The sequence below is a fragment of the Camelus ferus genome, chromosome 11, assembly GCF_009834535.1.
Source record: "Camelus ferus isolate YT-003-E chromosome 11, BCGSAC_Cfer_1.0, whole genome shotgun sequence".
Lineage (NCBI taxonomy): Eukaryota > Metazoa > Chordata > Mammalia > Artiodactyla > Camelidae > Camelus > Camelus ferus.
In genome coordinates, this window is record NC_045706.1 from 67,147,176 (window position 1) to 67,174,676 (window position 27,501).

Sequence of the window (27,501 nt, forward strand, 5' to 3'; positions counted from 1 at the left end):
TTATCTTTACTGGAAGTCTTTATTTTATGGCTTTGTGTCAGTTAACTGTCTTATATCCTTTCATCTCAACCTGGGGGTCTCCCTTTAGCATTTCTTGCAGGGTAGGGCTGGTGTAATGAACTCCTTTGGCTTATGCTTATCTGGAAATATCCTCATTTTTAAAGGACATTTTTCGTTGGTATAGAATGTTCAGTTGACAGGTATTTTTTTTTCCCTTCAGCACTTTGAATATATCAACCCAATGCTTTCTGGCCTCCCAGGTTTCTGCTCAGAAATCTGCTTTTAATCTTAATTTGGATCCCTTGCATTTGATGAGCTGTTTTTCTCTTGCTGCTTTAAAGATTCTTTCCTTTGTGTGTTTGATTGTAATGTGTCTTGATGAATGTATTTTAAGTTTATCCTACTTGACATTCTTTGAGTTTCTTGGGTGTATAGATTCTTGTTTTCCTTGAAATTTGGGGAATTGGGGGCCATTATTTCTGCAGTTATTCTTTTCTCTCCTCTCTCTCTCATTCTCCTGCAACTCCATAGTTTTTGTGTTGGTCTGCTTGATGGTGCCCCATAGGTCATTTCTGTCATGTTTACTTTTCTTCATTCCTTTTTGCTCTGCTCTTCAGACTTGATAATTTCAATTTTCCTATCTTAAGTTAGATGATCCTTTTATGCAGTCTCAAGTCTTATTAAACTCCTGTAGTGAATTTTTCATTTCACTTATGGTAATTTTCAGTTACAGAATTTCTATTTGGTTCTTTGTTTTATTTTCTCTTTATTGATATTAATTTTTCATTTATAAATTGTTTTCCTGGTTGCATTTATTTCTTTGTTTTATAGTTTCTTTTTGCATATATTTAATACAGTTGATTTTATTTTAAGTCTTTGTTTAGAAAGTTCAGTGTTTGATCTTCCTCAGGGGCATTTCTGTCAATCATGTTTTTCCATTGATTGGGCCGTACTTTCCTATTTCTTTGTATGACTTGTGATTTTGTTGTTGTTGTTGTTGAAACTGGACATTTTGCATATTATATTGTTATTGTATGTTGTGTAATATAATTCTAGAAGTTGCTTTCTTGCTTTTCTCCAAGTTTTGCTGTTCTTGATTGTCAAAGGCTTCAGTTATCCATATGACTTTTCCAAACTGCCTTTTTTTCCCCCACAAAGTCTGTATTTCTTGTCATGTGTGGTAATTGAATTCTCTGTTCTTTTAGCTTGTGTTCAGTTAGTGTTTTGACAGACTTTCCCTTGTAGGCAGGATTAAAACAAAAACTAAAAAAACAAAACAAAACAAAACTTCCCAAACCTCCATCTTTCACACTATGGAAATTGGCTGTGTGCTGGTGTTATTCTTCAGGACTCAGCATGTCCATGTTCAACTGCCCCAGCCTTCACATTCTGCTTGCAGTGTTGTAGAGACTGGCTAGAGGTGAAAGCTAAGGGTCTCTGAGGTCTTTTCTAGGCATTCATTCTGTCCTGGGCATGTGTATGGCTTTCTAAATTCCCTGATGTACAAAAGTCATTTTGATTATCTTAATTTCCCAAAGAAGATAGATACTCTGTCAACTTTTTCCCCAGGCTTCAGGTGATCTGTTCTGTCTCTATTGTAATCTTTTGCCCAAGTAATTATGAGTTTTTCTTATTTTTGAGCAGTGCAGAAACCCCTGCTTTTCTGCCTGGACTGAGGCTTTTTTTCCCCTATAATTAAAAATTATTATTATTTTTTGGTATAGTTGATTTACAGTATTATGTTAGTTTCAGGAATACAACATAATTTGATATTTGCATATATTGCAAAAGGATAAACGAGGTATGATTCTTTGCAAGTGTTTACTCCTTTCCCCTATATTGCATGTTTTATAGAAATCATTTTACTAGTTTGCTTACATGCTGAATATTAATATTTTTTCAATTTTTCACTCTTCTGTATTTGTTCCAAGTTTCCTTTTGACTTGATGGCACTGATGCCAAAAGATAGGTGCCCTAAATGGGCTCCCAGATGACTGTACAATCCACAGCCACTGAGAAGAGGATGCTATGATACATTTGAAAAGAAGTAAAGGTAGATTGTGTTTCAAGTTACTATTTGTCTTTTCTTGAATCAGTAGAGAAAGGTATGGCACAAACAAACCTTTGATGCCAGGCAAAACTGAATTTGAATGCTAACTGGTTGCCTTTACCAGTTTGTAACCTCAGCCTAGTTACTTAATTTCTCTGTTTTTTTTTCAATTAATAATGAAGCACTAATAATTAAGACTTGCCTATAAGTATGCAGGTTATTTTGTTGTCCCAGTATTAAAGGTAATTTGTGAAAATAGGAGTTCTTGAGCTGTAGAAAAGCTGTAATTTAAGAATGGCCATGTGTGAGGCCCTTCAAGGTGCTACCCCTTTATTAGCTCATATAATTCCTACAGTTTTGGAGTTAGCTTTCACTTTTACATCATTATAGAGCTGATGAATACTAGTGAATAAAGTTTTATATATAGAATGTACTTGGAATGATTTATTCAAGGGAACATTGTAAGTGGGTGAGATATTTTACCTGAGTTTGAGTTCACTGCAAGAAATGACAGTAGACTTGTCATTTTTTCTTTTTTGTCATTTTTTTCATCTCATTTGCCTACTTGAGAACTTGTCTTTATAGCTTTAGATTTTCAGCTGATTGGCGGAGCAATGCCACTACTCATATTTCAGGGCATCACAGTCTCTGAGTCCTGAGCATGTGGGAGTGTGCATGATCATTATGGAGGGATGCTTAAGGTACATGTACTTCCTCAGGAAGTTAACAGTCTTATGCTACCTGTTCAGTAAACCACAGAACCACTTCCTTTCCATTTATGACCCCAATAAGTGTCTTCTCTGGCTTTACCAGAAACTAGTTAATGCTGGTCTCTTATATTCTCAGTGATTTCTTATGTCATATGTTTCTCTCTCTTGGATTCTGCTGTTTCAACAGATTGAATTCTGGAATATTTTATACAGTGTGTTCAGGGATTTATGGTTTTTAGTTTTATGATCCACTTCTTTTTCTTTGTTGTATGAATGCCTGTTTGGCTGCTTGTATAGTTCTGGGTGAAAAAATAGTTATAGTCATCAGAAAATTGTAAGCATCTCTCTTTCCATTTCCTTCTATTACTGATTTTTACTGAGGATGAATCAGGTGTCAGTCTGAGTCTCATTTCTTTGTGGCCAGTCATTGCTTATTTACTTTCATAGGCTTTAAAGATTTTTAGTTGTATTTCAGAAATGTCATCAGATTGAGCTACACATTTTTACTTTCTTCCCATAAATGTCTTTGTATTTACAAGTGTTAAAATGTGTTCTTTAAATCTGAAGATTCATGTGTCTCTTCAGGCAGATGTTCTGTTGTTTCTTCTTTTGTTTCCTCTATTCTACGTGGTCTGTCCTGGAATTTCTTTTAGAGTAGTGTTTACCTCCTGGATTCATCCATATTTTATAAACTCTTCAATAGTTCTTTGATTTTCATTTTTATGAGAGGTTTATATAATTTTGTATTCGCTATCCTATTTGTTTTCTAGTAGCCTTTTGACAGCATTTATCTTATGTTTCCACAATTAAGAAAATGTGATGATTTAATTTTCAAGTGCTCTCATTTTTCTCTCTCATGGATTCTTGTAACACTCTTTATTTTAACGTCTAATTTGTCCAAGTATTGCTACTCCAGCTTTCTTTTGGTTTCCATTTGCATAGAATATTCTTTTCCATCCCATTACTTTCAGCCTGCATGTGTCTCTAGCTCTGAAGTGGGTCTCTTATAGAAAGTGTATATATGGGTCATGTATTTTTTTTAATTAATGATAGACTTTATTTTCTAGAGCAGTTTCAGGTTCACAGCAGAATTGAGCAGAATATACAGAGTTCGCACATAGCCCTCCCCACCCACACATATATACTCCCCTTCCCTCAACCTCCCTCATCATGTGGCATATTTGGTGCAATCGATCAACCAACATGGACACACTATTATCAACCAAAGTCCATAGTTTACAGTAGGGTTCACTCTAGATGCTGTACATTCTATAGGATTTGACAAATGCATCATGACATGTAGCCACCACTATAGTATCATACAGAATAATTTCATTGCCCTAGAAATCCCCTGTGGTCCATCTATTCATTCTTTTCTCCTTCTATCTCTCCAAACCCCTGGAAACCACAATCTTTTTTTTTTTTGTTCCTGTATCTGTGCCTTTTCCAGAGTGTCATTTGGTTGGAATCGTACAGTTTATAGCCTTTTGAGACTGACTTCTTTCATTTAGTAATATGTCTTTTAATTTTCTTCCATGTCTTTCATGGCTTGATAGCTCATTTCTTTCTTTCTTTTTTTTTTACTGCACATATGTTTTTTAATTTACATATATGTATTGTTCATTGTTTCTAAGAATGTTTAGAGTTTTGGCTTACATAGTTATCAAAGGAATAAAGCCAAACACAAAATAAGAATTAATGCAAAAAGATACATACATCCTGCTATTAACAGCAACATTATTTATGATTGCCAAGATAAGGAAGCATCCTAAGTGCACATCAATAGTTGAATAGCTAATGAAGATGCAGCATATATATATGTAATGGAATACAGCTCACCCATAAGAATCAATGATATTTTTTGCTGTTTTTGGCCCTTAATTCACTCTTTTTTTGTTTTTTTTTCACTTCAAAAACCAGAATTTTATAACTGGCATAAACATTTCCATTACATCAAAATACCTAGAAATAAACTTAACCACAGGGGTTACCTATACTCCAAAACTCAAAATGATACAAAGAAATGGAAAGATTTTTGTGCTCTTGGATTGGAAGAATCAACACTATCAAAATTGGCCACACTACCCAAAGCAACCCACAGATCCAGCACAACTGCTCTCAAAATACTCAGCAACACTCCTCACATAACTAGAACAAACAATTGCAAAATTTATAAGGAACCACAAAAGATATGGGTCTCATTTTTCTATCCATTCAGCCAGTCTATATCTTTGGTTTCAGCATTTAATCTATTTACATTGTATGTTCTTATTGCCATCCTCTTCTTATTCTGTTTTCTTGTGGTTGATGACTAGAGAAATTTAACATTTGTTGTAAAGCTGGTTTTGTGGTGCTGATTTCTTTTAGCTTTTGTTTATCTGTGAAGCTTTTGATTTCTCAATCAAATCTGAATGAGAGCCTTGCTGAATAGCGTATTCTTGGTTTTAAGTTTCCCCTTGCATCACTTGAAATATATCGTGCTGCTCCCTTCTGGCCTGTAGAGTTTCTGCTGAAAAATCAGCTGATAACCTTATAGGAGTTCCCTTATATGTTATTTTTTGCTTTTTTGTTCCTGATTTTAATATGTTCTCCTTATCCTTAACTTTTATCAGTTTGATGACTATGTGCCTTGGTGTGTTCCCCTTTGAGCTGATTCTTTGTGGAACTCCCTGTGCTTCCTAGACGTGGGTGACTTAAATTTCCCAAGTTAGGAAAGTTTTTGGTGGTTATCTCTCCAAAATTTTTCTGAGGTTCTTCCTCTCTCTTCTCTTTCTGGGACCCCTATAATGTGAACATTAATGCACTTCATGTTGTCGCAGAGTTCCCTTAAACTATCTTCACTTCTTTTCATTCTTTTTCCTTTTTTCTGTTCTGCAGTAGTGATTTCCACTAATCTGTCTTCTAGCTCATGGATCCGTTCTTCTGCCTCATTTAGTCTATTCTTGTTTCCTACTAGTATGTTACTCATTTCAGTAATTTTATTTTTCAACTCTGTTTGGGCATTCTTTATATTTTCTGACTCTTTGCTGAAACCTCCCCAGTGCATCTGTACTTCTTCTGAGCCTCGGAACATCTTCACCATCATTAGTCTAAACTCCTTGGATAGTTTGCCTATCTACTCATCACTTAGTTCTTCTTCTGGAGGTTTATCTTCTGTCTTGACCTAGAAGATATTTCTCTGCCACCTCATACTTTCCATCTTTCTATTTGTATCTTTAGGTAGATTAGTTATGTTTCTCAGCCTTGGAGAAGTGGCCCTCTGTGGGAGTCATCCTGTGTGTCCCAGCAGTACACTCCTGTCTTGTCACCCAAGGCCCAGAGTCCAGCTGGTCCCATGGCAGAGTCTGGCCTGTGTTTGTGGACTCCTTCCACAGTCTTTGGCATTGCTGCTTTCTTATTTTCAGTGCCTGCTCCCTGTTGGATGAGGCTGAACTAGAGGCTTATGCTGGTTTCTTGGCAGGAGGAGTCAGTGCCTGGCCACTGCTGGGTGAAGGTTGGTCCTGGACCTCTGATGGTTAGAACCCTGTTTAGGCACATGTCTAGAGATGTTTATGGCTCTGGAAGACTGCTGATGGGTGGGTCTATGTCTTGGTGCTGATGGCCATATCAAGATGACAGCCTCCAGGAAAGCTCATGTAGATGAACACTCCCAGAATGTCCACTACCAGCTTTTATGTCCCCTGGGTGAGCCACAGCCATCCCCTAACTCTCCAGGAGACCTTCCAAAACCAGCAGGCAGGTCTGGCCCAGGTTCCTATGAAATCACTGCCTTTGCCCTTGGACCTGGCACACGTGAGATTCTGTGTGTGTTTCCCAAGAGAGTGAATTCTCTGTTTCCCCCCACTCCCATGGGGATCCTGAAGTTAAGTCCTGCTGGCCTTCAAAACCAGATGTCCTGGGGTCTTCTCCCAATGCCAGAACCCTGGGCTGTGGAGTGTAATGTGGGGCTCAGACTGCTCACTCCTGCAGGGGGGCCTCTGCTACTTATTCTTCAGCGTGTGGGTTGCCCACTCAGTGAGTATGGGGCCCCAATTATACCACAAGCATGCCCCTCCTGCTGTCCCTCTGCGGTTCCCTCTTTATGTTTCCAGTTGAAGATGATCTGTTTTGCTAGGTTCCAATCTTTTTATTTTAAATGGTTGTTTACCAGTCAGTTGTGGTTTTGTTGTAGTCATGAGGAGAGGCGAGCTCGTGGTCCCACTACTGTGCCATCTTGACTCCTCTCTGATGGATTCTTATAGCCAACTCTTCTCACTTTATGTAGAAGCAATATTCCCCTGAACATATTTGAGTATTCTATTTAGACTATTTCAAAATTTTCCCTTATTTTTGTACTTCCCCCCCTTTCTCTTTAGTCATTCTGTTCATTCTGGTGGCTTACTTTTAATGCTTTGGTTTTCCCTTCTTGTTTGATATGTCATCATTTTTCTCTCCTGTTTTTCTTTGAAAACTAGTTTAGCACAGGTGACTTGGTAGGTAAGGATGCAGGTATGGATGTATCTTACCACAGGCTCTAACCAGAAGGTTCTGTAGGTGAGTGGGTAGGGGATTGACATATGAGGACTCTCCTTCAGCCCAGGCAGAAAGGAGGCAGGCAAGCAAGCAGGAGGTCCCCCTTCAGTTCTTGAAATGGAGAATGGTATATCCTGAAATTAGAGCACTAAGATCTGTTTCATTAAGTAATTGCTTTGAAAGAAGCTACACGCTGTTATGGAGGATTGAAGTGTGAGGAGCTGCATTCTTAGTTAGCTTCACTTTGGGCAGAACTGTCTGTGTTGTCCATATATAGTCATCTGTTGGTATCTGCAGGAGGTTGGCTCCGGGACCGCCCATGGATACCAAAATCTGCAGACACTCAATTTCCTTACATAAAATGATGTAGTAATTGCATAAAACCTACTCACATCTTCCTATGTATTTTTATTTTTTAATTTTTTTTCAGTTTTATTGAGGTAAAATTGACATATGGCACTGTATACATTTAAGATATACAACATAATGATTTGACTTATCATGAAATGACTGCCACAATATACATAATTAATATTCATCATCTCATATACATAGAACATTAAAGAAATAGAAAAAAAAGTCTCCCTTGTAAGGATTTAACTCTTAACAATTATCATTTATAACATAGAGCAATGTTAGTTATCTCTATCATGTTGTATATTACATCCCTAGTACTTACCTTATAACTGAAAGTTTGTACCATTTGTTTACCTTCATCTATTTCCCTCTTCTCCTGCCTCCCTACCCCACCTCTGGTAGCCACAAATCTCATCTCTTTTTCTATGAGTTTGTTTGCTTGTTTTGGGAATATAATTTACCTGTAGAACTAAGTTAGTTCCTGGTATACAACATGATGATTCTGTATACATTTCAAAATGATCACCATGATAAGTCTAGTTATAATGTTACTCTACAAAGATATTATATAAATACTGACTATATTCCCTACACCTTATATTTTGTACCTGAGACTCATTTATCTTGTAAACTGAAAGTTTTTGCCTCTTTAATATCCCTCACCTATTTCACATGCAATATAATGTGTATGTGCAGTCAGACTGTAATAATTCTACCTAATAAAAAGGGAAAGAAAAGTCCCTCACCTGTTTCTCTCCTTACCCCACCTCCCTCCCCTCTGGCACCCACCTGTTTGTTCTCTGTGTGACTTTGTTTCTGTTTGGTTATGTTTGTATTGATACTTTTTTGTTATCAAATTTATGGTCTATCCTGTACAGTGCTTCTTCTGCCCTTGGGAAGAACATATATTCTGCTAATGGTTGGTGGGGTATTCTACATACTTTTCTTATGTCTGTCTGTTTTATAATGTTGTTCAAATACTCTGTTTTCTTACTGATCTTATCTAGACATTCTATTTATTAACTAAAGTGGTGTAGTGAAATCTCAACCTGTTGTCATAGAACCACTTCCTTCTCCCATCTAGTCTGTCAATATTTGCTACATATAGTTTGGTTCTCTCTTCTTTAGTCCATACATGTTTTTGATTGATTGATTTTCTTCATGAATTAATCATTTTAAAAATATATAATGTCCTTTGTGTCTTAATAGTGTATTCTGATATTAATACAGAGATCCAGCACTCTTTAGGTTTCTATTTGCATGGATATCTTTTTCCATCCTTTTGCTTTGAACACACTATGCCTTTGGATCTAGACTGATTCTATTGTAGACAGCATATAGTTGGATCATGCTGTTGTTGTTGTTTTAGTCTGCCAATCTCTGCCTTTTAATTCATGAATTTAATCTATCTCTATTTAAAATAATTATTTATTAGGGAGGACATATGCAACTGTGTTCAATTTTTTGTCTTATAACATTTTTGTCCCTAATTTTGTCAGTTCATTTGTTCATTTGTTTTAATTTTCAGATTCCACATATAAGTGCAATCATATAGTATATGTCTTTGATTTATTTCACTTAGCATAATACTTTCTAGGTCCATCCAGTGTTGTTGCAAATGGCAAGATTTCATTCTTTTCTATGGTTGAGGAATATTCCATTGTGTGTGTGTGTATTTATGCATATATATATATATATCATATCTTCTTTATCCAGTCATCTGTTGATGGACACTTAAGTTGCTTCTATATCTTAGCTATTGTGAATAATGTTGCATTGAACACAGGGGTACAAATTTCTTTTCAAATTAGTATTTTCATTTTCTTCAGATAAACAGCCAAAAGTAGAATTGTTGGGTTGTATGGTAGTTTTACTTTTAATATTTTGAGTATTCATACTGTTTTCCATATTTATTGGTTGCACTAATTTACATTCCCACCAGTAGTGCATGAAGGTTCCCTTGTCTCCACATCTTTGCCAACACTTGTTATTTGTTGTCTTTTTGATGATAGTCATCTGACAAGTGTGAGGTGATATCTCATTGTGGTTTTGATTTTTATTTCCCTGATGATTAATGATCTTGAGCATCTTTTCATGTGCCTATTGGCCACCTGTATGTCTTTGGAACAATGTCTGTTCAGTCCGTTGCCCATTTTTAATTGTTGTTTTTTCATTAATGTCAAGTTATTTGAGTTTTTTGTGTATTTTAGATATTAACCCCTTGTTCGATGTATCTTTTGCTAATATCTTCTCCCATTCAGTAGGCAGCCTTTTTATTTTGTTCATAATTTTCTTCAATGTGCAAAAGCTTTTTAGTTTGATGGAGTCCCAATTGTTAATTTTTGCTTTTGTTTCCCTTGCTCAAGCAGACATATGCAAAACATATTGCTAAGACTCATGTCAGACAGTGCACTGCCTGTGTTTTTTGGGAGAAGTTTAATGGTTTCAGGTCTTTCGTTTAGGTCTTTGATCCGTTTGAGTTTATTTTCCTATGCGGTATGAGAAAGTAGTCTGGTTTGATTCTTTTGCAAGTGACTATCCAGCTCTGCCAGCAACATTTATTGAAGAAGCTGTATTTCCCCCATTGTATATTCATGCCTTCTTTATGGTAGACCCTCCCATATAATTTATAGTCTCTAGATTACTCTGATACCTCACACAATATAAATACTATGTAAATAGTTGTAAATACAGTGTAAATTCTACATAAGTAATTGCTGGTGTGTGGCAAATTCGGTTTTGCTTTTGGAACTTTCTGGAATTTTTTCCCCAAATATTTTCAATCCACAGTTGGTTGAATCTATGGATGCGGAACCTGGACATATGAAGGGCTGACTGTATGTAGATTTATTATTTTTTAATGTGTCCCAGATTTAGAGAATGGCTGCTCATCAGCCTTAGTCTTCACTGATTGCTGGATCTCCACAGAGTAGTGGGCCACCAAGGGGCCCTGGCAGTCGGTTTTTTCGTCAGTGGGTCACCCATCTGACTACCTGTGCTGACTCCCACCTGGTTTGAAGGCTTAGAGCTTGGTGGTCTCTGGCTGTGGTTGGAAGCCACCGCTTCTGCCTACCTGTGTTTCTATAAATTGTAGGCACCGTGCCTCTAGCTTTGTCTGATGCTATTTGCTGGTATTATCCAGAAGTTACATGAAATTGCCTTTTTTTAGTGTATTCTCTTATTTGCACATTTGTTTGTTTAATTGTTTCTTCTACTTCTATTATTGGAGGCATCAGAGGCAGATGTGTGTTTTAACTCCAGTATCTTTAATTGGAAATGTCAGATATTTGTGAAATTGTGCTTATTATTTTCCACTATTGTCTGTCATCTGGTTATGCTCTCACATTTCAGAAAATTTCTTCTCAGCCTTCATAGCCTAGTTTTCTTTTTTTCTTCCAGCCACTCAAATATTGCTGTTCCCTCAAGTTCTGTGCTGCTTTCTCTTTCCTCAATCTGTCTCATTGCCATTTTCACCCACATCCTTATTTTCATAGTAGACCCCTCTCCTGAACTCCAGAATCCTCTGTCTCACCTTTAAGTGAATATTTCCACTTCTATGTTCTGAAGACATTTGGAGCCCTGTATGTAAGTCTAGTATCTGTTTCATTGTCACTGCTCTTCCTTCTGTTTCTCCAGACTTGACAAGTTTCCAGAACCTCCAGGGCAGATCATGCAGACCCTCTGGGAATAAACTCTTCCTCCCTCCCTTTGCTCAGCAATTTCCCTGTTTAGCATCTTCAGTGCTGCCCCCCTTAATTTAGTCAATCCAGCTACACTGTACTCTGGGATCATTGCTTCCTCACTGACAATTAGTTTGTATAACTGGGACAGAGATGTGTATTCCCATTGCATGATTGGCTTCCTGCTGTTCACAGCAGAGACCTGCATTGAGTGGAGGTGGGGGAAGGGAGGGAGGCAAGGCCCCAAGGGAGTGTGTAAGATGCTTCTGCACACATCATCTGTTGCCATTCCTTTAGGGCATGAGAAGAAAATATTAGCTTGTTCATTTACATTTTTATCGGAAAAATAACACAATTAAGCTCTCTTCAAATGTGAATTGACAGCATTGTATTTAATTTATAGATAAATATAAATAAAACTGATGATTGCTCAAGAATTTTAGGGATTTAGGTGAGTGATTAAATATTTGGAGATCACTAACAGGATTTAAGTCAAATAGATTAGCTTATTTCCTCCCCAGAATCTCTTCTCCCTGCCTCTGTAGCCTTTATTTTATCACAGGTTCAGACTTGCTCTCCTGTCCTGTTTTGCAGTCCATTGTCTAGCCACATTTTTTCAAGTCTTTTTAACTTTCATTGATGTTCTGCCATCTATTTATAGAGAAACTGCTATTTATATTTAATCACTGAAAGTTTTATCTGCTCAGTCAAATCCAAGGTGTTAACACTCACACGAACTTGCACAGAACCCCTTTATGATCTCTGTCAGCATTGTATGTATTTGTAGTATGGATCTTGTAAGTCCTATGTTAGGTATGTCTTTATATGTTTCATTATAAGAGTAAGTTCTTTCAGACCAGGAAGAGTTTACTATTCAACTTGGAATTCTCAAAATCTAGAGCAGATCTGGGCGCATGAGGGCATGCAGATATTTTTCCATTTAGTAGTAAATTAATTCACCAGTGTTATTTCTGCTGATTTCTTTTTCACTCACAAAGTGTAGCACAAAACAAGCTATATATTAGAGGTCCTTTATAACATTTCTGGTCAATTTTCAATAGTAAAAATGGTAAAAATTTGTACTTAAACAGTTATTCTTTTTCCCACATCACCTGATTTGGGCCATTTCAGATTGAGTAGAAGCACATTTTTCTAGGGATCCTTGTCATTCAGGGATGTGGCTGTGGGCTTCACCCAGGCAGAATGGCAGCACCTGGCCCTGCTTAGAGGACCCTGCACAGGGACGTGATGCTGAAGAACTACAGCCACCTCCTCCCAGTGGGTGGGTAGCACTTGCTTCCCATGTAGTCCCCCCATTTACATGTCCTTTCTTACTTACTTGTGGAATTTTTGTAGAATATAATAATATTTAGGTTGGGGATTTAGAGGTAAAGGATAATTTATCCCTTTTTGGTACCAGGAAGAATATGTTGTCCTCTGTCCCATAAAAGGATTAAGTGAGCTTTTTTTTAATTGGACACTCTTTGAGGCATACTGTCCTCCTCCTTCAAAGGCCCCGCAACTCATCCAATTTGTCTCATCATGCAGTGCTCATTTACAGGGTATTGCATCCCTAAACCAGAAGTGATCCTCAAGCTGGAGCAAGGAGAGGAGCCATGGATATTAGGGGAAGAATCATCAAGCCGGAGTGTCCCAGGTGAGTTAGTGTGAGTCTGAGCCAGATGAAGTTGAGGAGGAAATTAGATCACAAAGAGTTAGTTCAGAGATTACGGCCATTGAAATGGTCTTCAGGAGTCACTTTTTAGTGGCTCTTGAACTTTGGAAGTAGCTTGCTGACATGACCCAAACCCAGTGTCACTAAATCATCCAGTGTCTCCTTTTGTCACTCTCATACCCAAATGGTTTCCTTTTTTTTTTTTTAAAAGGTGTAAATTATATAGAGTTAAATACAGTGTTTAAGTGTTCAAGTAAATACAATTTTGTATGTGTACAGACCCATATTTCCATTATGAAGGTTTATATATGGAACATTTTTTAGCACCCCAGGAGGCTCCCTGGTGTCCTCTTACCAGTAAGTAAGTAACATCTCTCCCTTCTATTATCATAGATCAAGTTTGCCTGATTTTAACTTCAGATAACTAGTCATACAGTACGCACTGTATGTGTATTTGCTCTGTGTATATACATGCGTACACACTATACATGTGTATATATACTACAAATACACAAACATATATGTAGAATCTAGCTTCTTTGGATCAGCACTGTGTTTGTGAGATACATGTGTATTATATATATTAGTAGTTTATTGCTTTGTGTTGCTGTGTAGTGTTCCATTGTGACTGTTCCAGAATTTATCTGTCCATTTTATTATTGAAACACATTTAGGGTACATATTTGAAACATACTTGTTATAGATAGATTTATTTTGAAATTTGGGGCATTTGAAAAAGGGTGTTATAAATTGTTGTAATTGAAGTATAGCTGATTTACAATATTTTATTTGTTTCAGGTGCTCCATTTAAAGTTACTACAAGATAATGCCTATAATTCCCTGTGCTATACAATATATCCTTGTTGCTCATCTATTTTATACATTGTAGTTTCTATTTGATAAACCAGACCCCGAATTTGTCCCTCTCCACTTCCATCTCCCCTTTAGTAACCATGTTTGTTTTCTGTATCTGTGAGTCTGTTTCTGTTTTGCATATACATTCATTTGTAAAATTTTTTAGTTTCCACGTATAATTGATATATAGTATTTGTCTTGCTCTGACTCATTTCACTAGAGCATAATGTTTTCTAGGTCTATCCACATTGCTGCAAAAGACAGATTTAATTATTTTTTATGACTGAGTAATGTTCCACTGTGTGTGTGTGTGTGTGTGTGTGTGTGTGTGTGTGTGTGTGTGTGTGTGTGTGTGTGTGTGTGTGTGTGTACGTACCTCCTCATGTCTTTATCTGGTCATCTGTCAGTGGGCACTTGTGTTGTTTCCATGTCTTGGCCATTATAAATAATGCTGCTGTGAACATTGGGGTGCATGTATTTCTTCAAATTAGTGTTTTTGTTTCCTTTGGATATATACTCAGGAGTATTATCTGCAAACAGGGACAGTTAAACCACTAACCCTCCAATTTGGACACCTCTTACTCTGTGTGCATGTGTCTATGATTGCTGTGATTAGGGCTTCCAATACTGTGTTAACAAGTGGCGATAGTGGGCATCCCTGTCTTGTTCCTGGATTTAATGGGAAAGCTTTCAGCTTTTCACCATTGAGTATGATGTTGGCTGTGAGTTTGTCATAAATGGCCTTTATTATGTTGAGCTATGCTCCCTCTATACCCACTTTAATGAGAGTTTCTATCATGAATGAATATTGAATTTCATCAAATGCTTTCATCTGCATCTGAGATGATCATGTGATTTTTTCCTTCCATTCATTAATGTGGTGTGTCACATTGATTGATTTGCACATTATGATCCTTTTTGTATACTTTTGTATTCACTTTGCTAATATTTTGTTGAGGATTTTTCCATCTATATTCATCAGAAATATTGGCCTATAATTTTCTTATTTCATAGTGTCTTTGCCTGATTTTGGTATCAGGGTACTTTTTACCTGTGGAATGAATTTGGGCATGTTCTGTTCTCTTCAACTTTCAGAATAGTGTGAGAAGGGAGGTATTATTTCTTCTTTATGTGTTTGGTAGAATTTCCCTGTGAAGCCATCCGGTCTTGGACCTTTGTTTGTTGGGAGATTTTTTTATTACAAAACAACCATTGTACATTTTTTATTTGTAGTTACCATAGCCTTAAGGTACTAGCTCAGAAGCCCTGAGAGCTGGGTCAGAGCTGGTTCCATTCCTCAGAAGGAAGCAGTACAGGAGCAGGAGAGGCTGGACTGTGCACCCTCTGTACTAGCCCTGGCACATGTCAGTGTTCCAGGACACTCCCGGTCTGCCATCCCTGACAGCACCAGTAATGCCCCCCATCCCATTCAATGTACTGTCAGGTCTAGTCCAGTTCTGTCCCCCATTTGTGCACTCCCCTCAGCAGCAGCCTAGTGAGGAGCTGTGCCATGAAGCAAAAGGGGCAGGAGCGGGTACTTTGTGTAGTCTGGGGGGCAGTCCAGGGAAACCAGCCAGAGTTCTGGCAGTCTCAGTCTGCTTCCTCCACCTTCTTTTTTGAGCAGGCAAGCATGTGTGACATGCCCTTCATGAGTGGAGTGCCGAGTTTCTCACAGTGCCCTCTCCAGTCCCACCGATGTTCATACCAGCCAAGGGGCCTTGTCTTCCTGGTGTTGGGCCCCAGGGCTGGGGGGCCCGGTATGTGGTTTGAACTCACTCCTTGGGGAGGATCTCTGAGCCTGTGTAATATCCCTCCTAGTGGTGCAGGTCTCGACCTGATCCCTTCCTTCCCAGCTCCCTGTGGGTCCTGTTTACAGCCTTAGTTGTGTAAGGGTCTTTCTGTGGGTCTCCAGATTGTCTTCAGTGAGAATTGCTCCAAATATAGATGTATTTTTGATGTGTTCATGGAAGGAGATGAACTCAGCATTTTCCTCTGCTGCCACTTTGATTTACTTTTCCATAAGTATTCTTCATGTGTCTTGCAGGATGTTATTTTTGTTAGATGTATAACCAGAAATAAACTTTCTGAGTATAGAGTAGTTACATGTTTAGCTTTAGTAATATTTAATTTAAACAGTTTTCCAAAATATTTGTACTCAATTATACTGCCACTATCCATGTGTGAGAGTTCCAGTTGCATCACATCCTGTTAGCGCTTAGTATTGTCAGTCTAATTAATTTTAGCCATTCTAGTCATTGTGGTGTGTTACCTGATGAAATTTTAATTTCCATTTCTGTGATGATTAATGATTTTGAACATCTTTCCTTATGTTTGTTTTCTATTTGGGTATCTCCTTTAGTGAGGTGAATATTCAGGTCCTCTATTTTTATTATATTATTGGGTTATTGGTCTTTTTCTATTGATTTATAGTATTTAAAAATGTATTCCAAGAATGAATCTTTTGTCAATAGTATGTATTGAAAAATACATTTTTGAAATGTCTTGCCATTTTCTTAATATCTTCTGATGAACAGAAACATTAAAAAGACTATCCTTTCTTCTACTGAATTGCAGTTTTGTCTTTGTCAATTATCAGGCAATCATATATGTATGATTATGTTCCTGGGCTTTCTGTTCTGTTCCATTGGCTGATCTATCCATCTTTAGGACAACACTACACTTATAATATTATAACTTAATAATAAGTCTTGCTATCTGGCAGCATTAGCCTTGTAGGTTTGCTGTTTTCCTCAAGACTGCTTGGCTGTTCTACAGCATGAATACAGACTGCTGCCAGGATTATCTTTCATCTACAGAATATATTATAATGATATCTATGTTTTTAGACATTCTGGACAATTCTGTGCTACTATAGGTCTTCTGCATTTTCATTAAATTTTAGAATCAGCTCATTTCCACAAATACACACACGCACACACACACGCACACAGGCACACCCTGTTAGGACTTTTTTTTTTTTTTTTTTTTTTTGAGATTGTATTGCTTATTTTGAGGAGAACTGACATCTCAACAGTGTTGCATTTTCCAGTCCATGACCCTGGTACCTTTACTTAGGTCTTTAATTTCTCCTGGTTCTGTGGTTTTCAGTTTAGCAGTTTTGCCAATTTTTCATTAAGTACGTTCCTGAGTATTTTATACTGTTTTCACTTTTTTCTTTGTGCTGTCTGTACTATTTATTCTCTAATTGTTTAATGCTAATATATAGGAAAACAGTTGACGTTTGCACATTTCCCTTGTATCCCGCAGCCTCCCTGATTCACTTATTCTGGTAGTTGTGATGTAGATTTATGAAAATTTTCTGTGTAAACCATTTTGTCATCTGTGAATAAAGACAAGTTTACTTCTTCCTTCATAATCTTTATGCTATTTTTCTTTTCCTTGTGTTTTGTACTGGCTCAGAATACCAGTAAAGTGTATAAAAGTAGTGAGAGTGAAAATCTTGGTCTTGTTTCTGACCTCAGAGAGAAACCACTCAGTAAGTTACCATTAATTTTTGTGTTAACTGAAGGATTTCTGTAAATTCCCTTTATTTCTTGAGGAAGTTCTCTTCCATTCCTTGTTTGCTAAGACTTTCTTTAAAATTATGAATAAATATTGAATTTGGCCAAATGCTTTCATTGCATGTAGTGAGATAATCACATAACTTTCCTTATTTATTCTGTGATTATGGTGTATAGTCTTAGTTGATTTTCAGTTGTTAAACCAATCTGATATTTCTCAAATACATCATCTTTGATCATAATGTATTGTTTTTATAATTACTGAATTTGATTTTTCTGTGTGTATCCATAGAGAGGTTATCCTGTAATTTTCCTTGTTGTAATCTTCCATATTTGAGGTTGAAGACTGTACTACTTTCATTTTCATAAGATGTTGAACATTGTTTCATATTTTTCAATTCTGTCCATGATTTTATAGAAGATTTTATTATTTTAATATTTGGAAGATGTTACCAATGAAGCCATTTGGGCCTGAAGTTATCTCTTTGTAGAGATATAAAGTTTCAGGCTGTTATGTTTTTAATATTTATCTTTCTTAATATTATCATAAATACAACAGATGTAGTTTCTGGAACACTACAGACAAATTATTATTTATTAAAGCCAAGTAATAACAGTGTGGTTCTGACATACCTTAATACCTTACACTTGGTATGATGAGGTATTCTACACATACATGCAAAGTTAATGTTGCAGGAGAAGAACGGTGATAAAATGAATCTGGCCATGTTTCTATGGAAGAGAGAGGGGTAGCTCTCCCCCATCCTCTTTTCAAAGAAGAGATAAAAACCTTTCTTCCCTTGGAGGATCCTGAGTTCTCTCTCTAAACTTTTGGTATATAAATAAATTTCTTCATGGAGGAAAAAAGCCCATTGTTTTCAGCTTTGCACCAAGGATGTCACCAGTATCAGGATGAAATATTGAATTTTCAGAAACTTCAAAACTGGTCTATATACTGCCTCCTCCAAAAACACATCATTTTTGTCCTCATTGTAACCAGTTAGTAGCCCGGAGACCATCCCATTCTGAAGACAGCAGTGTTCAATAATATGACTACCATGCTGAGGTGTGTGTACCAAGAAGGAGGTGAGGACAGTAGAATCAGGCTCATTCTTTCTCATTTTTGAAAAGTCAGCAGTGGTTAGATGTCCTCCAGAGGGGGGTTTAAATCCAGATTTGATACACTGTCCCAGAAATGAGTGTCCCTCCCCACTACCTTGTGCCTTCCACAGGAATCATAAACTAAGTATTTGGGAAGCCTCTGTAATCTTGGTTGTACAGGCTACTAGAACAAGCTTTTCACATGGGAACCAGTGACCCAGACAGTTTTTTGCCAGGATCCACAGTGTTTCCATTGCTTATAGCACCACATGGGTGTTTTTCAACATTGTCAGAGTTCTGTCATTGAGCAGGATGACCGCACCTGCTTGCACTTTGGCAAAGCTGAAGGCCAGAGCAGAGAAGGCAGTTAGAGAAAGCCTCTGTGACTCCAGGCATTAGATGTTTAGCTTGCTGGCCTGCAAGGCTTTACTTGCAGAGTTTTCTTTTTGAAAGTCTTTTTCACGTTGTAAGCTGTAGATCCCAAATTGAAACACTGAAGAGTGGGTACAAGCAGCCTAGAGACCCATTATCAGCCCCTGATGGGTCAGACATCAGATTTTAACTCATTAACTCATTTTAACACATTTGCTCTTTAGCAAACAGCGTTACTTTTCCAAAAGGCATCTCCTAAAGTGTATCTCCATCTCGAGACTGCCCTGCTCATGCTGTCTCCTTTGTATACCACCTTCCCTCAGGTAAAAATAATTTCTAAGCCTTTTAAAGCCCCCATAAGCAAAACTTATCCATCATGGGAGCCTGTTCTCTCCAGGAGTGTAAGATTCTAGATACGGATGCTAAGCTTTCACCACAAACACTTCTTTCCCTGATTGGGAGGACCGTCTCTAGGAACTATGCCAAGTTGATTTATACCGTATATTCTGATGTAGTAGCTAAAAAATAACACAAAGCTGTTGTTAAAAATTACCTCTTTGAGTGATGTCAGCATCGTGGCAGTGTGAGATACTCATTTTCTATACGCCATTCAACCTATAAGCAGTAAAACATCTGTAACTCAACACATCGCCTGTCTGCCCAACACACCAGGACACCAGAGAGTTCCATATGCTTACACATCTAAAGGTGGCTGGCCTGGAACACATAGAGGAGGTGGGACCTGAGAACAGCCAAGAGTGGATGACAGTGGATGAAAATGAGCAGTTTATTGGGGACAAAGGTGTGGACTTGCCCAGAAGAAAAATATATTTATTCTAGATTTGTAAAATGGTGGCTTGATTCTGATCTGAATCCAGATGTAATGATAATGTTTGTCTCAGTGATACATTTTTTAAAAAATATGTATTATCGGTTCTTAGGACTTTGAATGCAAAGAAGCAGAATTTTGTAGATAGTAGAGGAGTAAAAAACAGTCATCCATAACCAAAAATCTTATAATAAAGGTAAATGAAACTTTTGGAACCAGGTTTAGAATTTTATTCCTTAAGGTTTTGTTTTCATGGTATATAGAAAGAAATGTTGAAGCATGTATATGAAAGCAGGATTGAATACTGATATTAAATCAGGTGAGGTTTGGGTGAAAGCCAGAAAGGATTGAAACAGGGTTTGATGGTCAGGAGAGGTCCACTGCTGAACAATGCTGATGAAATAAAGGGAAAACACCAGAACTAGGGTGGAGCTGTTAAGTCCAATCCTGTGGCAAGAATGGCTTGTCCATTGCTTGATTTTTCTCTTTTTAACATATTTTTCTTCCTCATGAATCAGAGCTAGAAATAGAATTAAAGCTTGTAGATTAGTATTGTTCCTTTGTGAATTAGACCTTTTAGAATATTAATTCATTATTTTTTTCTGTAAAATGCTAATTATACTTTTTTATTTTTTAACATTTTTATTGACTTATAATCAGTTTACAATGTTGTATCAAATTCCAGTGAAGAGCACAGTTTTTCAGTTACACATGAACATATATTTATTCCTTGTCACAATTTTTTCTCTGTGAGCTACCATAAGATCTTGTATATATTTCCCTGTGCTGTACACTATAATCTTGTTATCTAGTCAACATTTTGAAATCCCAGTCTATCCCTTCCCAACCCCTGCCCCCTTGGCAACCACAAGTTTGTATTCTATGTCTCTGAGTCTGTTTCTGTTTTGTATTTATGTTTTGTTTGTTTGTTTGTTTAGATTCCACATATGAGCAGTCTCATATGGTATTTTTCTTTCTCTTTCTGGCTTGCTTCACTTAGAATGACATTCTCCAGGAGCATCCACATTGCTGCCAATGGCATTATGTTGTCGGTTTTTATGGTTGAATAGTATTCCATTGTATAAATACACCACATCTTCTTTATCCAGTCATCTGTTGATGGACATTTAGGTTGTTTCCATGTCTTGGCTATTGTAAATAGTGCTTCTATGAATACTGGGGTGCAGGTGTCATTCTGAAGTAGGGTTCCTTCTGGATATATGCCCAAGAGTGGGATTTTTGGGTCATATGGTAAGTCTATTCCTAGTCTTTTGAGGAATCTCCACACTGTTTTCCACAGTGGCTGCACAAACTGCATTCCCACCAGCAGTGTAGGATGGCCCCTTTTTCTCCACAGCCCCAAGCATGATTTATTATTGCCAGGTACAATAGGAAAGAAGATGTGAGTGGATGTGTATACGCAGTTGTCATATTCTAGGCATGAAGAGTTACCGATCTAAACTGATGAAGTCCCCAAAACGAATGCTATTTCCTCTAAATATACTTGTCAGCTTATCTTCCTTATCACTCTATTTATATTACAGGATTAATTTAGAGCAGTAGAAACTATTCAAGGAAGAAGTTTGATGAGTTAAACAAAGGTAGAAAATGGCGCCATGATGACAAACATGAAAGAATTCATTCTGAAGAGAAACCTTAAGAATGTAATAAAAATGGGAATGGCCTCTTTCTTAATGAAGACTCTGTTCAGCATCAGAAAATTCAAATTTTGGAGCAACCTTTTGAATACAATGAATGTAGGAAAGCTTTCCATGAAAATTCACTCTTTGTTATACATAAGAAAGCTTAACATAGGAGAGAACACCTGTCAATACACTGAATGTGGAAAAAAGTTCTGAGACATGCCATCTCTTATTGCTCATCAAAGAACACATCCAGAAGATAATCACTATGAATTTAATAAATGTGGAGAGAACTTCTCTGAGAAATCCATTCTCTTTGAACACAGTGTTCACCTTTTGAACCAGAAGTCAAACCTCATTCCAAATCACAGAACCAACTCAACTGACAACATAATTAAGTATAATGAATATGGAAATGCTTTCAGTGAAAATCTAGTCTAGGTGTGCAACAGAGCATACGCGTAAGAGAAAAACCTTATGCGTGCCATGAATGTGGAAAAACTTTCAACCAGAAGCCAGCCCACAAAAGATGTAAGAGAACCCATGCAGGGGGAAAATCCTGTGAAAGTGATAATTGTGGGAAAACTTTCTTCAAGAATTCAGACCTCATTAAACATCAGAGAATTCATACAGTGGAGAAACCTTAGAAATGGCAGGAATGCAGGAAATCCTTCAGTGAAAAGTCAACTTTCACCCAGCATTTTAGAACACAGGAGAGAAACCATATGAATGCCCTGAATGTGGGAAACCCTTCTCAGTTAAGTCGGTCCTTACTGTACATCAGAAAATGCACACAAGGGAGAAGACTTATGAATGCTATGAATGTGGGAAAGCCTTTCTCAGAAGGTCAGACCTCATTAAACATCAGTGAACTCACACAGGGGAGAAGCCTTAGAAATGTAATGAATGTGGGAAGTCCTCCTCTGAGACGTCAACTCTCACTAAACATTTGCAAACTCACACAGGTGAGAAGCCCTATGAATGTATTGACTGTGGAAGTTTTTTGCGCTACTTCTTGGGTTTCACAGAACATCAGAGGATACACACGGGAGAGAAACCATTTGGCTGTCATGAATGTGGGGAAAACTTTCATCAGAAGTCAGCCCTAGTTGTTCATGAGAGAACTCACATAAGAGAGAAACCATATGAATGTGGGAAATCATTGTGTGTGAAGTCAAAACTCATTGCACATCAGAGAACACACACAGAGGAGAAACCCTTGGAATGTAATGTTTGTGGGAAATCCTTCTGTGTGAAGTCAAAACTCACTGTACATCAGAGAACACACCTGGGGAGAAACTCTATAAATATGATAAATGAGGGAATTCACATTGGGTGAGGTCCAGAGTTTGTAGAACACAGAACACAGAGTGGAGAGGAAATCTATTAATATAATGATTTTGAGAACACCTTTGGTCTAAAATGAGTTCTCACAATACAGAGCAGAGAACTTCTGGGGGGGGAGAAAATAATATGAAGAGGTTCTGAACACAGGAAAATTTTCTAGTAGAATTTGGACCCTGCAGTGTATGACACAGCTGAGTGGGGATAATCCATTGTTGAGTGAATACAGGGCACCTTTTGCCCAAAGCCACACCTTACTAAACATCAGAGAAACCACATAGGGTAGAAACCTCTATCAGCATTTGCAGAGAAGACTTTACCCACAGGCTGGAGAAGATGCACAAGCTATAGGAAATTATAGGAGAACATTTACTATGAGGTGATATTTTATTGGCCTTGTGTGAAATTCTTGATGTGGCATCTCAGTGGGCATGAGGTAGTAGTTTGTAGAAAAAGTGAGTGGAAGCTTTTAAGTTAAACCTAAGTTTATCATACATCAGAGATGTTCAATTGAAGTGTCTAGCAATTTAGGAAATGTGGGGAATGTCTTCAGTTTAGCACTTTACTTTGTTAAAATACAATCTGGCCCATTGCCCGGTGTGCTGTTCCTTTCAGTTTGAGGTAGTAGATGTGAACTGGAGCCAGTGGTTGTAAGCAGTGCAAAGGTTTATTGCTCCGGCATATGTGAAACAAGGGAAGATTTTTGCAGGGAGACCTACCTGCAAGAAGACTTTCTGATGTCCAGGTGGAGAGAGAGATCCTGGTCTTGGTGACATACATAGGACAGGAGCCTGCCAGCAGGATTTTTAAAATACTTCTGGGGCAGACTAATTTTGAGTGGCCTGTCCTGAAGTGGTGGGTCAAGGGGGCAAGGTGGGTTGCCTTGAGTGCAACTTACTAGTTGTAGCAGAAGTGGGTGAGTATAGAACATGGGTGGTTTCTGCCCTACCAGTGTTTTAATGGTTTGGCCAACTGTCATCCTTCTGTGAGTGGCTAACTGCAAGCAACTTTATTTCCCAACTCACTTAATACTTCTCGTGTGTGATACATACAGTGATTTTTTAGAAAGCAAAACATTCACCTACAAATGTATACGTTGGCAGGTACGGAGCTTTAAAAGGCACAGATAGATTAAACAACTAGGTGGGTCACTGTCGCTTTCAGCAGAGCAGTGCACTCAGTAAGGACAACGAGAAAAGCAGTTCACAAAAAGCACCTATTTAAATGCAACCTGTTGTTGCAAAAGCAAGGAGGGCTAGTATGGTAAAATCCAGGAGGGGAGTGAAAGACGGAAAGCAAATGGGGAAATGTGGCTGTTTTACCTGGGAGCACTTGTCAGTTCTGGCTACAGGGAGGAACCTGGCTATTGAGCTTGGCTCAGGCAGAGGGCTATAGCTTGGTGGCAGGGGAGCGGAGCTGTAGGGTGCAGGGAGACCAGAAACCAGAGACTGGCAGAACTTTGGCAGTCAAGGCTTGAGTGAACATTTTTGAAACATAGGAGACTTCAAACACATGGCCAGTTTCTCAAAATTTTTAGAAGACTGACACAGGGCAGGAGTCTGGAAACCTAAGCTGTTTTTTGTTTTTTCATCACTGAGGGAAACGTGAATAGAATTCAGGAACTGCCAGCAGGATGGGCCCTCGGTGAGCACAGCATGCTCTCAGTGAGTGCAGGGTCGTACCAAAGGATGGCTGTCCTTTACCAAACCTGCAAACAATTTGCCACTCATTTCAAAAATCTCCCAGAAAGAAAACTCAGGAACAGATGACTTCACTCCAGCTATTCCAAATATTTAAAGAAATAGTAGCAAGCTTTTATAAGCTTTTCCAGAGAAAGGATGATGGGGGTTTTCCTGTTCATTGATAGCAAAACCTGTAAGATATTTCAGGAAAGTAAAGGTACATTATGAATTTAGATGCAAAATCCTGGAATTTAAAAAAAAAAAACATCCAACAATATCATCGCAGAACATATCTTGACTAAACGATGTTTATTAGAGGAATGAAAGAATGGATTTAATATTTAAAACTCAATTGATTTGGTTTCCCAATCCCCTTACTCTCGGATTCCGCTTTCTCCCTTGCATTTGCACATTTCTCTCCTGCTTGCCTGTCCTAGAGTGGGAGTCAGAACGGCCCTGACCTAGGGGATGAGAAAGGTGTTGAGGTGAGGTGCCCCCTTGCAGCAGAAGTGCTGAGGGCACATGGAAGAGATGATCAGCATGGCTGAGATGCTGGTAATACTGGGCAGATAAGTAAGTGTACTGAGGGTGGCAAAAGCCAGGTTTCTCACTGTTGGAGACGGTATCTGTAAACACGGAAGGGGGTAGCTAGAAAACCACCTAAAGTGTTGGATTGGAATGTAATTCAGATTTTAAATACACAAATAGTTATCGTAGTGCTTGCGGGTGTGTGTTTTGGATCTGTGTGCTGAGAGGACCTAAACAGAATGACACCCCACCAGCGTTGAGCACACCAGGTGCCAGGTTGTTAATTTTAAGTACTGTCTTCCCACCAATGAAAGACCAGGTCTGTGAAGTGATGGCTTATTGAAAGTCAGAGATGGCGAGAAATACAAGACGATCCTGAATCATCTTATCTATTAGACAATAAAATGTCAAAGAATTACAGAGACATGTTAAAAGGACAAAAGAACCATCTAGTACAGCTTCCACTGGCCAAATTTGAGACAATTGAAACTTCAAAACAAAATGAACAGCATCATAATAAAGGAGACTTAAAATGGGAATCCATTAATTTGTACTGATACAAATCTGTGAATACACGAAGGAAATCTTTATACAAGGCCAACTAATAAATGTAGGAGGAACAATGGCGATAGAAATATCACAGTGTGATAACTGTCATACTGGTGGCTGATTCAGTAAGTAATTGACAATGCAGGCTAGAGTTTGTGGGTAGAGGTTTGATGGACAGGATATTGGCATACTCTCCAAATAGTTCCCCCCAAAGAATAATCAGCTACAAAGGTGAAAACAGTGACTTTATGAGAAACCTGGCAGACAGCAGCATAATCAGATGATCAAAGTTCACTTCACCAGCAGTAGGGCAAGTCAGTGTGTCGTACCCCTGATGAGATGCACTGAGAAGAGCCAGGGTCACTCGTGCTGTATTCCTGCTGAGGACGCGTGGCCAGAGTGTGCTCACGAGGAAACGTTAGATAAACCCCCTTGAAAGGTTCTTTTACAAAATTGAAAGTGTATGTTTAAATTGGCAAGGACAAAAGGAAAAGGCTTCCAGATTGGAGGAGGTTGAAGATACTTAACAAGAAAACAAAAAGGAAAACCAGAGCAGTTGGCATAATTCAGAGTGTACGGATTGAATGATAGTGTCTGTTTCCTGACTTGGTTCAGTAGGTGAGTGTTTTTGTTAGGGGAAGTGGAGTCTCACGTCTGCAGGTTATTTTCAGATGCTTTAGCGAAAGGGGAATGCATGTGAGTGTGTGTAGAGGTAAGAGTGCGAGCAGGTGTGCAAGGGACGTGGAGGAGATGCAGTGCGTGCGCAGTTGGGGAAATCTGAGGTTTTTGTACACTGCTTGTGACTTAAAGTTTGAAGTCATTTCAAAGTAAATCTGTAAGCATTAAAGTTAACTGATGTAGCCTAACACACTAGTAGGAAAAGACAAGTGAAGCCATGTTAGTATCAGTAGATGCAGAAAATATATTTGAAAAATATATTTACACACCTTCATGATTGAAAAAAAAAAACAAACTAGGAATGAAAGGAAGTTTCATTAAAAACAACACTAACAAAATAAAAATCATACTCAGCAGATAAATACTGGACTATCTCTTCCTTATGTGAATAATGAGACCAAGAAGGCTTGTCACCACTACTTTTATTCAACATTGGACTGAAAGCTCTAGTTTGGTCAGGTCAGTAAGGCCAAAAAGATTAAAAAAAAAAATAAAAGAGGCATAAAAACTGTTAAGATTGAAGTAAAACTCATTATTTTCAGGTGTTATCATTGTATTCATAAGAGTCAAAAAAGTTTATGGAAGAGTTATTAGAAATAAGTGAATTTAGCAAACCGACTATATAAAAATCATATTTTTGTGTATAACCAACAAATAGAAAAATTAAGTGATACCAGGACAATTGTATCCTTCTGGGTAGGGTAGCATGGGCCAGACTTATCCCCCTGCCTGACAAAATTGGGTAAAAGGAAACGAAGAATTATTTTCACGTCACTGGATGTCAGGCAATAAAGGGCAGTGATCCTTGGAGATGATGGGTAGGTTCGCCGCATTGTGATGGTTACACAGGTGTATTTGTTCAATTTTACCAAGTCGTACAATTGAAATATGTGCATTTAAAACACTGTTACATTGCTGTTAAATTTATAACAGCCCTAAAACAGTTCTAGAAATCCAAAAACTGCATCCAAAAATCGAGAAGTTAAAAGACAAAAAGGACTTTTGATGACTTTGAAGGCTGAATTCTCCCCCAGATTGGTTGATTGAGTGCTTCCCTGATCACCATCCAACAGCTGGTTTTGTTGTTAGAAATTAGCAAGTCTGAATTGAAAATGTGTATGCAGATTCCGTGGCCGATCACAGCTAAGGAGATCTGAAAATAGCAAAGTCAGTCTACAGGGCGTAGACCGCTAGATGACAAGGCTGTTACAGGCACACCTCAGAGTCGCTGTGGGCTTGGTTTGGGACCACTGCAATAAAGTAAATATCGCAGTAAAGTGAGTCACAAATGTTTTGGTTTTCCAGTCATATAAAAGTTATACATTGTAGCCTATAAAGTGTGCCATAGTCTTATGTCTAGAAAAAGTGTACTTGCCGTAATAAAAAATACTCTTAAAAAATGCTAACCATCATAC

The 27,501-nt window shown here is 38.0% G+C and overlaps 1 pseudogene; it reads left to right on the top strand.

The window, feature by feature from the left end:
* LOC106730845 overlaps nt 1-26,692 on the top strand; it is a 47,019-nt pseudogene extending 20,327 nt beyond the window's left edge.
* The last annotated feature ends 809 nt before the right edge of the window (nt 26,693-27,501 follow it).